The sequence below is a fragment of the Ambystoma mexicanum genome, chromosome 2p, assembly GCF_040938575.1.
Source record: "Ambystoma mexicanum isolate Mex_15411 chromosome 2p, UKY_AmexF1_1, whole genome shotgun sequence".
Lineage (NCBI taxonomy): Eukaryota > Metazoa > Chordata > Amphibia > Caudata > Ambystomatidae > Ambystoma > Ambystoma mexicanum.
This window is the reverse complement of record NC_090923.1, coordinates 149463557-149476252: the sequence shown is the minus strand read 5'-3', so window position 1 is coordinate 149476252 and position 12696 is coordinate 149463557.

The window sequence follows — 12696 nt, the reverse complement described above, 5'->3', positions numbered from 1 at the left end:
TCCGCCATTGCACGAAGGAGCAAAGTGCGGCCCATTCCGACCCATCGGGCACGAGCACCACGCCACGGCGGAAGTGCAAAGTCCGCGATGGCGGAAATGACCCCAAAACGGCCCACACCGCCGCCGTACGGCGCCCTAGGTGCTATACCGCCACCCCTCTTAGCGGTCACCGCAGTGTGCGCCTACCGGAAAGTACGGTGACCGGAAATATACGGAAACGGAAGTAAAAACATGGGCCCGGAACGGGAAACATCCCGCCGTACACCTATAAAACCACTAAAACCACACAACCACTAAAATCACTACCCTGAAACACACCCCAACCCCTCACCCACCCTAGCGAAACCAAGAAAAATGGGAAAAGTAGCGAAGAAAGCGTGCGACCGCAAGCGGCAGGTCCACTTCTCCCGTGAGGAACTCACCGTGCTAACAGAGACCCTCCAGGAGAATGCTGCCGTCGTCTTCTCCACGCAAATGACCAGAACGGCACTTGCAAACAAGAAGACCATATGGGCTCTGGTGGCACAGCGGGTAAGTGCGGTGGGGACCGCACCCCGCGCCCCACAGCAATGCCGCAAGCGATGGGACGACCTGCGGATACGCGTCCGCAGCATACTCTCTGCCAACCGCAACATTGCCACAGCCACCGGGGGAGGTCCTGAATCACCCATCAAGTTGACCCCCTGGGAAGAAATCTGTGCCTCCACCATCGGAATGGAGAGCATAGAGGGAGTCGGAGGGATGGAGAAAGGAGTGCAGACATCCGAAGATTCAGGTAGGTGGCCCAGATAAAACAATGCCAAATCCACACAGTCCATCCATGTGAAGTACCATGCGTCCACATAGTGCAACAGAAACACATGTCCAGGAGAACGTCCACACACATCGGCCCGATAGCGCACGTTAAAACCCACAATAAATACATAAATAATTAAAAACCCCTAATACACGCACTACACGTGCAGCAGGCACACCCTAACTGCAGGCTGCCAAACAACTGCACCCTCACTCCACACACAAATTAAAGCACCTCCAAGGCCCCGACCCAAATCACCCTCAGGTACCACCCCAAAGCATGTGATACAATGCCATTCCAATTCCCACAGACCCATCAATAACCCTCGCCCTCCTTTACTCCACCACAGGGTCCGATCCAAACGACGAGCTACAGGACACCCCTACCAGCACACCTGCAAAGAGGGCCAAGACCAACGGCCAGAGACCCTCCACCTCAGCTGCACGCATCAAGACACGGCAGCAGCACAAATCAGGTGGCAGCACAGAGGAGGGAACATCAACAGGCACCCCAGCAGCCAGCATGCCCATACACCACCACCACAGGTCCCCCCAATGGATGCCACAGAAGGCACTGCCTCTGGTGGCAGCAGCACCATAGGTGACACCCCATTGATGGCAGCATGCTTGGACACAGAAAACGGGGATGTCGAAGTCAGATCCATCCATGACCTGTCCCAATCCCCCTGTCTGTCCCATCCCGTACAACATGAGGATACCACGCAGGGGCACCCACAAGACGACGACTGGCCATCCCCCACAAGCCCTGTGGCAAGGCAACATGAGGACAACAGCCCCTCTGTGGCACCCCCGCAAATGGCCATGGCCCAGCAGAGGCAACAGTCCCTCGACCAGTTAATCGTACAACAGCAGCAACTGGCCACACTCCTCAAGGACCATGCCGATGAATGTGGGGGCACTAAGGCAGACATAGAAACATCAACTGAGACACTTAGGGCAGAAATGGAGAGAGGTACAGAGACGCTAAGGTCACAAATGGAGAGTAGCACCGAGAGCCTGAGAGTCCAAATGGAGAGTAGCACCGAGAGCCTGAGAGTCCAAATGGAGAGTAGCACCGAGAGCCTGAGAGTCCAAATGGAGAGAAGCACCGAGAGCCTGAGGGGGGAACTGCATGCGACGTCCAAAGACGTATGTGCCGAACTTGCCGCAGTGCGCCGTGTGCTCACTGAGCTCTCGCAAACCCTTAGGGACATGCATGGACGTGAGCAGGCAGACACATCATCCGTTGCAAGTTCCGTCCAGGGCAGCCCCCAACGTAGATCTGGAAGGAACCTGCGCTCCACAGGCAGGGGTGCCCCTGATACCCGCAGAGGGGGCTTGCAATAGCGACAGCCCACTGACAATGAGCATCTTTGGACACTGGTGTTCGGGGGGGAGGTAGGAGGGTGGAGGGGGTGTGTTGGGCTCACTTGGGTGGCGGGTCGATAGGGTGTTCAACATGACATCACATATGCCATAAAAAGTGCACGATCAACCGATGAGATGTGTGGACATTGATCTTTGTGTACTAGGCCGTCATAGGCGTACAGTCCATATTGTGCATGTCCCAGACACACGCAGTGCCACGAGTCCCGTGTCCATGTATCAGCCACCAGGCGTGAGTACTAGAAGCATGCATCAATGAGATGCTGACGAATGTCACGGGCCTCCGGTGCCTCGCAGACTCCATGAGGTGCAGCCACATCCCCACCCTCATCATGACCATCATCAGGTGCTTGCAGTTCTGCGTCAGGGGGCATGGGCACATTTCTACGTACGCACATGTTGTGGAGCATGACACATGCCATGACCATCTTTGCAACCTTCTCATGGCGGTACAGGAGTGCCCCGCCAGACCTGCTGAGGCAGCGGAAACGAGTCTTCAGTAGGCCGAATGCCTGTTCAATGACTACACGGGTACGTGAGTGGGCATGGTTGTAGTCCTCCTCATGCTGGTCCCGTGGGTTCCGGACTGGTGTGAGGAGCCATCTCTTCAGTGGATATCCAGCATCACCTGTATGTGGACGAGAAACATATGATGTGGAATGCCATTGATACGTACGCACACCCCCCCCCCTTCCTGCCAGGTCATTGCCAAATCACATACCCCACATAATCATGCATGTAATGAGACTCACCGAGTAGCCAGGATCTGTTCCCTGCGTGTCGCTCCATGTAGCGTGGTAATGTAGAGTTCCTCAAGACCATAGAATCATGGGTTGATCCAGGGAATCGGGCACAACAATGTGTAATGATCCTGTTGGAGTCACACACCATTTGTACATTCAGGGAATGAAATTGTTTTCGGTTGCGGTACTGGGCCTCCATGGCATGTGGGACGACCAATTCCACATGGGTGCAGTCGATGGCACCAATGCAACCCGGTATGCCGGCAAGTGCATGGAATCCCACTTTTGTGTTGGTAATTTCCTGCTCCGAGCGTGGTAGAGAGATGTAGTCGTCTGCGTGCTGCAGGAGGGCATCGAGCACTTGAAATAGTGTCCGTGAGAACAGTGGCTGAGAAATGCCATGCAACTGTCCGACTGTGTGCTGGTAGGTGCCTGTGGCCAGGAAGTGGAGTACAGACACCACCTTCAGTAGGGGTGGGATGGCGGTTGGGCTATCTATCATGCTGACAAGGTCAGCCTGTGTCATGTCCACAATGGCGGCTATGGTGTCCCGGTCCAGACGGTAGAGGGTGTGGATCTGCTCATCAGTGAGGTTGAACGGATGTGCTCGGAGGCGTGGGATTGCGGGCTGCCTGCGTGGTGGTAGTGGCTGTGCTGGTGGGCCTTGCTGGCCCTGCCTTGGCCTCCTCCTCCTCCTGCGTCTCCTCCGTGCGGCTGGTTGTAGTTGGTGTTCGTCTTCTTCTTGGAGTTGGAGCACTTGCAGTGCTATCAGGTCCCCCAGGGCCAACATCGCGAGTCCTGCCGGTAGCATTTCGGTGTGGTTGTGGGAGGAGACTGGCTGTACAATTTATGTGTTTTCAGGCTGTATGGCCTCCACCTGTGGTGATTAATTCCACCTGTGCAAACTGCTCTCCCCTTTGGCCGAGCACGTCCCGCGCACAACGCTGCAATTCGGGGAATGGCATCTTGCTATTGCAATCATGTATTTGTACCCGATGGCCGTGTAAGATTGGTTGATATGTTCATTCTGCTGTGGTCCCATTGTTTCACATACTATCTGTGCAGTCGCGAACAGACTTGTGAAGGGTCAGTGGAACGTAGTACTCGAGTAACGGTGGGCCCTCATGCATCACTGTACCGAGTTGCAACGACGGGCGGGGCGTCCCATTTGTGGGTGAAGGCAGTTGCCATTTTCACACACAGCCGCACTCGATTGAATAATTAGTGATTTCAAACGGCCACAGATGCCTTTTCGACGTGATGTTGCAAATGAGGAATTCGAAGGGCGGCGCTTTCGGTTTCCAGCTAGCGGCGAGGAGATGCCCACAGGTCTGACTGCAAATATAACTTTCTATTGTTCAATGTCCTTGAGACAGGGCCCATGGCGAGGAAGCAATGATTGATATGAATAGTTTGGGATGCGCAATAGCTACGTGGGCGATGAGGCCGGCCGTTCCCAAATACATGTTACTTCACAACACTGGAATTACGGGCTGGGGCACTGTGGATTTTGCAGGCTGCATAACGCACAGACTCAATGGATGTTTCTAATGTTATGTGAGTAATTATTCAGGCGTTTTGATCCCGGGATGAGGGAATGATGAATGGATGCATGGGCAGGTGATTTGATACAGAGTTTGCCATGTACAGGGCTTCTTGGGATCTATCCGCCTCCCCTACGCTATGTGATGCAGGGCTGCCATAGTGGGACCATCGTCTATCTGGCCTTGTTGAGCCCTCCCTGTCTCGACGCGCCCTCAGACACTTGTGTCCATGCACGTTAACATTCCCATCTGATGGATTCTGTTTTGACAGACGCATGCACAGGTACACTCGTTTGTGATGGTGTTTGCACCTCGATATAGATGGTTATGAGTCGCAAGTGGTTTTGGGGTGGTGATGATCCTTTGGAGTGGGCTAGCATGCATATGGCTGTGGATTTCGTGTGATCATTGAAGTGAGTTGTTGGAATGTAGTTCTGATGGCCATTCTGTTCTTTTTCTTTTCTTTTGGTTGACAGGTATCTCCTCCCCTTTTGCCACTGCCATCTGTATGCCACTCCTGCAGATGGGTTTTACTCCCGACACCTGCTGCTTCGTGTTAATCAGTGGAGCAGCATTACGATCTTATGGGACGATCGCCAATGGCCCACATGCCCTTACGCAGTACTGGTGGCTCGGAGCAACATTTCGGCCTTTCAGCTGGACTAGTGCCTCCCCATTGGGACGGCCCTGCGGTTCTGTGCGCTTCCATGTTGCCTTTTCGTACGTGAATGTGGCTCTGTGTACCATGGGGGAACAGGGCGACACACAAGTAGTGGCTGGTCATTTCTTGCGGATGCAGCCCACAATGGTGATTAGTGTTTTGGAGTTCATGGCCTGATGGCTGTATGGGCTTGGTGACTTTGATGTGCATAAAATTTCTATTCTGATTTGGCCCGTGTAGCGTTTTTCTTTGCAAGTGATGTGGCATATGCCTATTTGGGGGGCGATGTATTGTGAGGAGATCTGCATTGGGTTCCAGCTTCGGAGTTTAGTTGCGTGGTACTGTACTGGGCGCGTTTGCCTACCAAGCCCGTGAGGTCAGGGATGGGGGCTGCCAATATGACAGTTTGAATGTTGTCATGCTCAGGGGCGGGGGATTGGGTTTTGTGTAACAGATGCCGGGCAGCCAGGTGGACTGGTGGAATGATGTGATTCTCGGAATATTGCTGGTCACAGGTGCCTGTGTTTGCGTGCGTTTCTTGGTAGGGGACTGTGGTCATGTCCATTGGGATGGCTTCTGTATTCGTGCCATCTGTGCCCTGCAGCTCCCATTGGCCCCTCTTGTGTTTCTTTTGTTCGTTGCCATGCATGGGTGACTTGTACATTTCAATGGTTGCATTGTGACTTCATTGCACCTACGGGGAGTTGTACTTTGTGGGCAGGGAGCGGTGTACAGGCACTCAGTGGGGCCGTTTACGGTTGATTCGCGATGCCGTACTTCTCACCATGGCGGAATGGTACATTACGCCATGCCTGATGGCGTTAGGTACATGTCCGCTAGGGTCGGAATTGGCGTACCCTTGCGCCATGGTGGTGTTTGCGGTTTCGCATGGCGCGCGCGCGCGTGCTTGGTGCAGTTAGCGTTGGCGTTCACTACGGTGTCGCTAATGGCTTCGTACTTTGCGGTGACGGGTCATAGTCGCACCGAGCGCTATTCGATGGCGGTATTGCATTTCCGCCATCGTTTTCCGATTTCCGCAAGGGTCGTAATGAGGGCCAGGGAAATGTTGATAAAATAAAAATACCATGAAACCGGGCGCCTTATTTAGATTATAATGTATACTAATTTAACACATCCCCTCACGTATTGCTGAACGTATTGATGTACGCTCAGAAGAAAGGGAGTGACATAGAGATACAATAAAGAGTACAGAAGTGAGACATAAAGATATTACGTAGACTGCGAAAGAGGGGAAGACGGAGATATAAACAGATGAGCGAGAGGTATTACAGAGTTCAGAGCACTGAGAGAGAGACATAGAAAGGGCAAAGACTGCACGACACTCAGTGAGGGGTGGAGACATAGGGACTTAGTAGATAGAAAGGGAGAGAGAAAGAGAGAGAGCGAGAATGAGAGAGAGAGAGAGAGAGAGAGAGAGAGAGAGAGAGACGTAGAGAGAGAGAGAGATTACAATGCCCTGTATAAATCATACTAAAATAGCATAGTATAATGAGTGCAGAATGTACCCTGTGTAAGACCTCTGACTGGAATTTTGCAGGTGATGTCCTGCTTCTGGAGTCGGGGGCCTCCAATTATATGGCGCAGTCTCCCTCTGGCTCATTCTCAAAGTGAGGTTCTACTTGGGGTTGGGGGAGACTTCGGTTAATAAATCTGTTTTATAATATTATATTATCACATTTTAGCACATCAACACTTCTCAGAAAATATTGATCTATGTTGCAGAAAAATGTGTGAGAGACATAGAGATACAGTAGAGCGAGAAAGAGAGAGATACAGTCATAAAGTAGAGGGAGGGACAGAGGGAAACCTACAGACATACAATGGAGGGATGGAGGTGTGACAGATAGTGCAGCACATTGAGAAAGATAGGAAGGGAGAGAGAGACAGAGACACACAGAGACTGATAGACATAGAGAAATGCAATATAAACACTATATTATAGTTAATATGAGTATTGAATAACATAGAAAAACCCGGAAAAGAAACTGCTAATAGTTTTTGACTCGTATGATGGATTTGGCTGACATTTTGCAGACACAATTGTACTGATGCCAGCCACCCCCCAACCTCCACCACCACCCCCCCCCAACCTCCACCACCACCCCTCATTATTCCCCTCTCTTCTGACCCCTCCACCTCGTTCTGCAATTCTGGAAATTTTGGGAAAGATCCGTTACAAAACAAAAAAAGTTTGTTAAGAAAAACAAACACACAGTTTTGACCTAGTTTCCATAGAGAAAAAAGTATTTTTCTTTGCTCAAGCGCACAGCCAAAACCACTGGATGGAATTTCAACCAATTACGAACAACTTGGGCACGTAGCTTTGACTCGATTTTGGGTGAGGGGGTTGTCTGGGGTTATTACGTCTAGTAGATTTTAAATATTTGTCAGAGAAGGGGTGCATCTTTTTTCCAAAATTATATTGATATCTCCCATGGTGCTTTGCAACAGAGAGGCTTTTCAAAAATGAAAAAGCAGCAAGCTTTTTGTGATCGATGTAAGAGCTAACCACTGTTATACCCGTGGCTACCCGAAAAGTCCGCAAAATTACTTTTGCAGGAGGAAAACCGATGCAATGGCATCATACTAGGGGGGAGCGAGAGGACACAGGTTGAAGAGGACACCATGTGAAATTTGGGAGTTGGGCGGGGGCTATGGCCCAAGTTTAGAGCACAAAAATGTTCTTGTAGCTGCGGTTAGACATCAGGATAACTGCGGCTACAAAAGGAAACGAGGATCGGGAATGACAGTACATAACATGGAACAATGAGGGTTGGGAGGTGTATGGGAGAGGACTAGAGTGGGCATCATGAGTTCAAGGGAGTGAGGGGAGCATGTCAGGAGGAGAGGGGCACCGGGTCAGTGACTGGGAGGGCAGGGAATCATGTTTTGTTTTTCCGAAAACCTACACGTAACCACAGGTATCTGTAGTAGATTCAAATTAAAACCGCAGCTATTAGCCAAAACGTTTTTAAAAAAGAGAATGAAGAAAAACAGTATGTGGCCAGCTATAGTGAGGTGGAGGTGGAAAGTGGACATGGCTGAAGGCTGTGTCCACTGGCCTGGTAGTCTTTTAAAATATAGAGAGGGCACGGCTAGTGAGCTGAAAAGCCTGGATGTAGTTGGTGTAAAACAAATCATATTGTGGGAACATTTACACTTGACTCAGCTGAAAGCTGTGGTCACTGTTCATGACCAAAGGTCATGGTTTGTGGCTTGGTAGTGTTGTAAAACATACAATGTGCACGGCCAGAGGCCATGCTCACTTGCCAGGACTTAAGGCCATGGCTATTGGGCGCAGAATAAAGAGGGCACATGTGCAGTGGCCACGGCCAAAGGCCATGTCCTGTGGCTTGGTAGTGTTGTAAAACATACTGTGGGCACAGACGAAGGCAGAAGACCATGGCCAGTGGCACATAAAAAACTGTGGTATAACAAAACCCTTGAAATTTACTGAAAAGGTTGGTTAAAGTTTAGTTAAGTTGACTGGGTTTATCACAACAAAACCCTTGAAATTCAGCAAATGTGGGAAATCATGACCGATTTAACTTGGCGTAGTAACAAAAGGAGTTAATACTAACACTCATGCACATTGTATACACTATACAGCGGTTCTGTTATACGTTTATTCAACAAAACCCAATTCCAATGTAGGCAGGATGGCTGAGAAAATAAAAGTGTCATTTAAAAGTGTAATCAAGGGCAGCCCATTTTTGATGTCTCCCTTTGTTAGCTAATCTGAGGTCAGTAGTTTTATATATGTTTAAGGGTGCGGTATATCTTTAAAGAGAGGCAAACCAGGTCATGGTAACTTTCAACATGCATTATAACCCTAAGAGTAATAACATAATGGCAACCTGAGACCTGTACAAGAATGTAACAAAATGTCTAGAACGTATACCCCCTCTAAAGGATGCAGTCGGCAGAAGGATGTCAAGGAGATGACCGTTGCATCCTCTAAGACATAAAGTATAATGTGATGAGGCTAATTTGTAAGCAATGCCTGGGAATGTGGCAGTCCAAATTCCTAATACCCCAAAAACCATCTTCTTCAGATATCATATTGCACATGTCATACAATGGTTCCAACTGAATGTTCAAATCACCTGCTTCAATTTTCAGAATTTCCTTGTTAAAATTGATTTTGCTGTCATAACAGGTAAACAATTCTTCAAGACTTTCAGAATGGATGATTATTTATCGATTGCCTTAGATCTCAAATACAAATTATATAATACTAAAAGGACACCCTATCGTAGTACAATCTCTAGACACATTATATCAGGGTGTCTATTCTCAATAGTTTATTTTAGTATTCATCTTAATATCTATCTAAGCCAATGATCCCCCACACGGTTGACCTTTCAGAACTTGCAAACCAGAAATGGACTGCCTGACATAACCTGCTTTAAACAGGTGATTAAAGGACCATGTTTTTTTGCAAACAGATAATCTGGAAATCTAATTTACTATTAAGTCCAGCTAAATTCCATTAACAACTTGCCACAAACCTATGAAATCACTGAGATATCTTCATAACTCAGTGATTTATCAAGAGGGGATGGTTCCGTACATTTTTTCAGTTTGGATTTGGATCAACTTCTGAGGAATAGAGACCATTTGAAGAGCAGGCAGGTAGGAGTATTTTTTTCCGTATTTCCTATATGCATATTTGTTTCCCTTGAAAGGCGCCTGGAATCAAGGTCATAATAGGTGACTTTCTCAAGCAAATCTGGGATCCTGTTGGTGGAAAAGTTCTAAATTGAACTGTTAGCAATCTGTCCGCTATTGACTGGTTCTTTAATGTGACTTAAATCATGTTTTTTTTATTAATCGATCAGGTTCTCTAATTTCTGGGCTTCGAACATCTCTACCTAAGTAATATACACACATCATTTTATATGCTGAATCCAATGAGATGATTTGTTGATTAAAAAGTCCCTTTCTGCTGTTTGGCGTGGGAACATTTGTCTTAACAAAAACATTTGGAGCAAGTTGATTTAATAAATGTTCTGGTAGTTTGCTTTGCAATGTTTCTATAAGAGTATGTTCAGGGGTAGAATTCAGATCCTGAATATTTGAAGGCTTTCTTTGACAGTCTTTTTCAAAAAATCTTTTACTTTGTTTTGAAAACCAAGCATTTTAAGAGCAATACTTCCCCTTACTGAAATTATCAATAACATTTAATAAGGGGAGACAATGTACTTCCGCATTCTGTTTATTTTTCTGTTTGGGGTGGTCAAAATTGAGGATGAACAATAATCCTGGGATTGAGAGTTTCTTTGTCTTGTGACCATCAACGGCTGCAGTATTCCCATCCTCCCTAGATGCAATTGGGTGCAGTTTCCCATTTTAATTAACCATATAGTTGAAAACAGACTAAATCCCTAGCATCCATTTTGTCATGTATTTTTCTGATCTAATCATTGTTGTTTGTCAAGTGAATCGACAACAGGAAAGCAAATAATTTTTCTTACAAGAAGGGATATACTTGCTGGAACATGGGTGTAATTACACCTTTATCAGCCTTTCAGTTGTGCTCACATCTGGAAGGTCTCTACAATTAGTATTTAAAGGGGAGCACTTATTTGAAAGACAAACATCCACAGCAATGACTACAATATTGTCAGTAGAATACACAACTTTGCGTAAATTGTGAATAGGTGGGACACCTTCTGAGCCATCTATCTCTATAGGAAAGTTATAATTCTGTCCACCTTCTTGTGGCCGCCGGGAATTTCAAAATTCTACATCAAGGAGTTTATTCAGTAATTCATTTTGCTGACATGAACTTAAACCCCTAACCTTTTCATGAAATTCTATTTTACACTGTTAAAGTTTCCTTATCCCCTGCATGTAGGTGTGTGCTGCATTACTCCCCTTATAATTTGTTTGCTGCTCAAAATCACTCACCAATATCTCAATTTCATCGAGTAAGTCATGTGCCTCCTTGATTGCCAACATAGCTGGAATTATGTTCTTACTGTGTTCCAGTGATGATTGGTCAGAACAAACCTTCCTCTATTTCGCCATTTTTACATGCAGAAGAATCACAATGCAGAACATATTCTGAGTATGCTAATAAAGCACAAAATACAAACTGTGAACGCCCAACTGGCACCTCTCCCCAACTTACAACAGAAAAGCAGATATAATATAATGCCCCTGCTGGAGAACAAGCTAAGGGCCACAGAGAGGGCTGTGAGCCATTACCTGCCATATACGCACCCCTGACAAGGGGGTGATAACTATTTGCACCATGGGTTCCACCAGTGCAAATAGTTCAATTTATTTTTACAGCAGATGGCCTCCGCGCATATAGCGTGAGACCCATCACCCATAAAAACAAAACAAAAAACAAGATGGCCACTGCCATAGGACAAGGGGCTTAGTCCCTTTTCTATTTCCATGGCAGCGGCTGCAGGCGGCAAGACCACCGGGACTGGAGCGTAAACTTCAGTCGACCAGGTAAGCAGGCAGTCAGAAGGGGGTTGCGAAAGTCGGATGTCTTTGGGGATGGGGGAATGAAGGCGACGTGAGGTGGCAACAGGAAGATTCTCCCTGTTGCCGCCCACAAATAAGATGGCGGCCCCCGTAGAAGGGCCTTGGGTGACTGGAAAAAGCAGGTGGTATCCAATGCATTCTTGCCAGCTTTTTCAGCCATATGATTGGCTGAGCACCCTTCCCCAGGTGCGAATGTACATCGATAAACCTGTCTGATATGTGTACAATACAGTTGTCTGTCCTGAGAAAGCAGAAGTTGCACTAAAAGACCGTTTGAGTGATGGAAGTCCAACATATTTAAAGATTTGTTTTAGAAAGAGCTCAGACTTAATAGGAAAGCAACAGATATTGATCTTTGGCATCTTTCTTGCAAGTATGCTTTGGTTAAGAACATGCCCCTCTATGTTGCTTTTTAGACTTCTCCTCCTTCGACCTAGTGCTTCGAGAGGGCTGTGGATGAAACTTGCTGCCATTGATATAGGAAAAAGCTTGCTTGACATCATCAGGGCCCTTTATACTAAGACTACCATCCAAATAAGGTTCGGAGCGAATGGGCACCTGACGCAAAAAATTCAAGCAAGAGAGGCATAAAACAGGGATGTCTGCTTGCTTCTTCCCAAATATAAATGGAAGGTTAGTGCCTATATTTCTTTATGCTGATGACTCCATCCTCCTCTCGAGGACTCCTAATGCCCTCAGAGCCCAGCTACAGGAAGAATCTTCTTATTATACTTGCAATCTCATATTCTTGAATAAAACCAAGTTAAAAGGGATGATCTTCAGCAACGCAAAGAGGGTTAGCGAAAACCCAGTTCTATGTTGTGGGGGGGAGGGAATTGAAGTAGTTGATAGTTTTGCTTATTTCGGAGTGAAATTCACATCAAACCTCTGTTGGAAGGCCCACATTGAGCCTGTAATGCTGGTAGAGCAATCAACTAGTTGACCTGTAAATACAGAGACAACTATACAGCAGTTAATGTCTTAGACAATGTCTTCTGTGCCAAGCTGAGTGGTACAGTAGCAAGTGGTACAGAGCTATAGG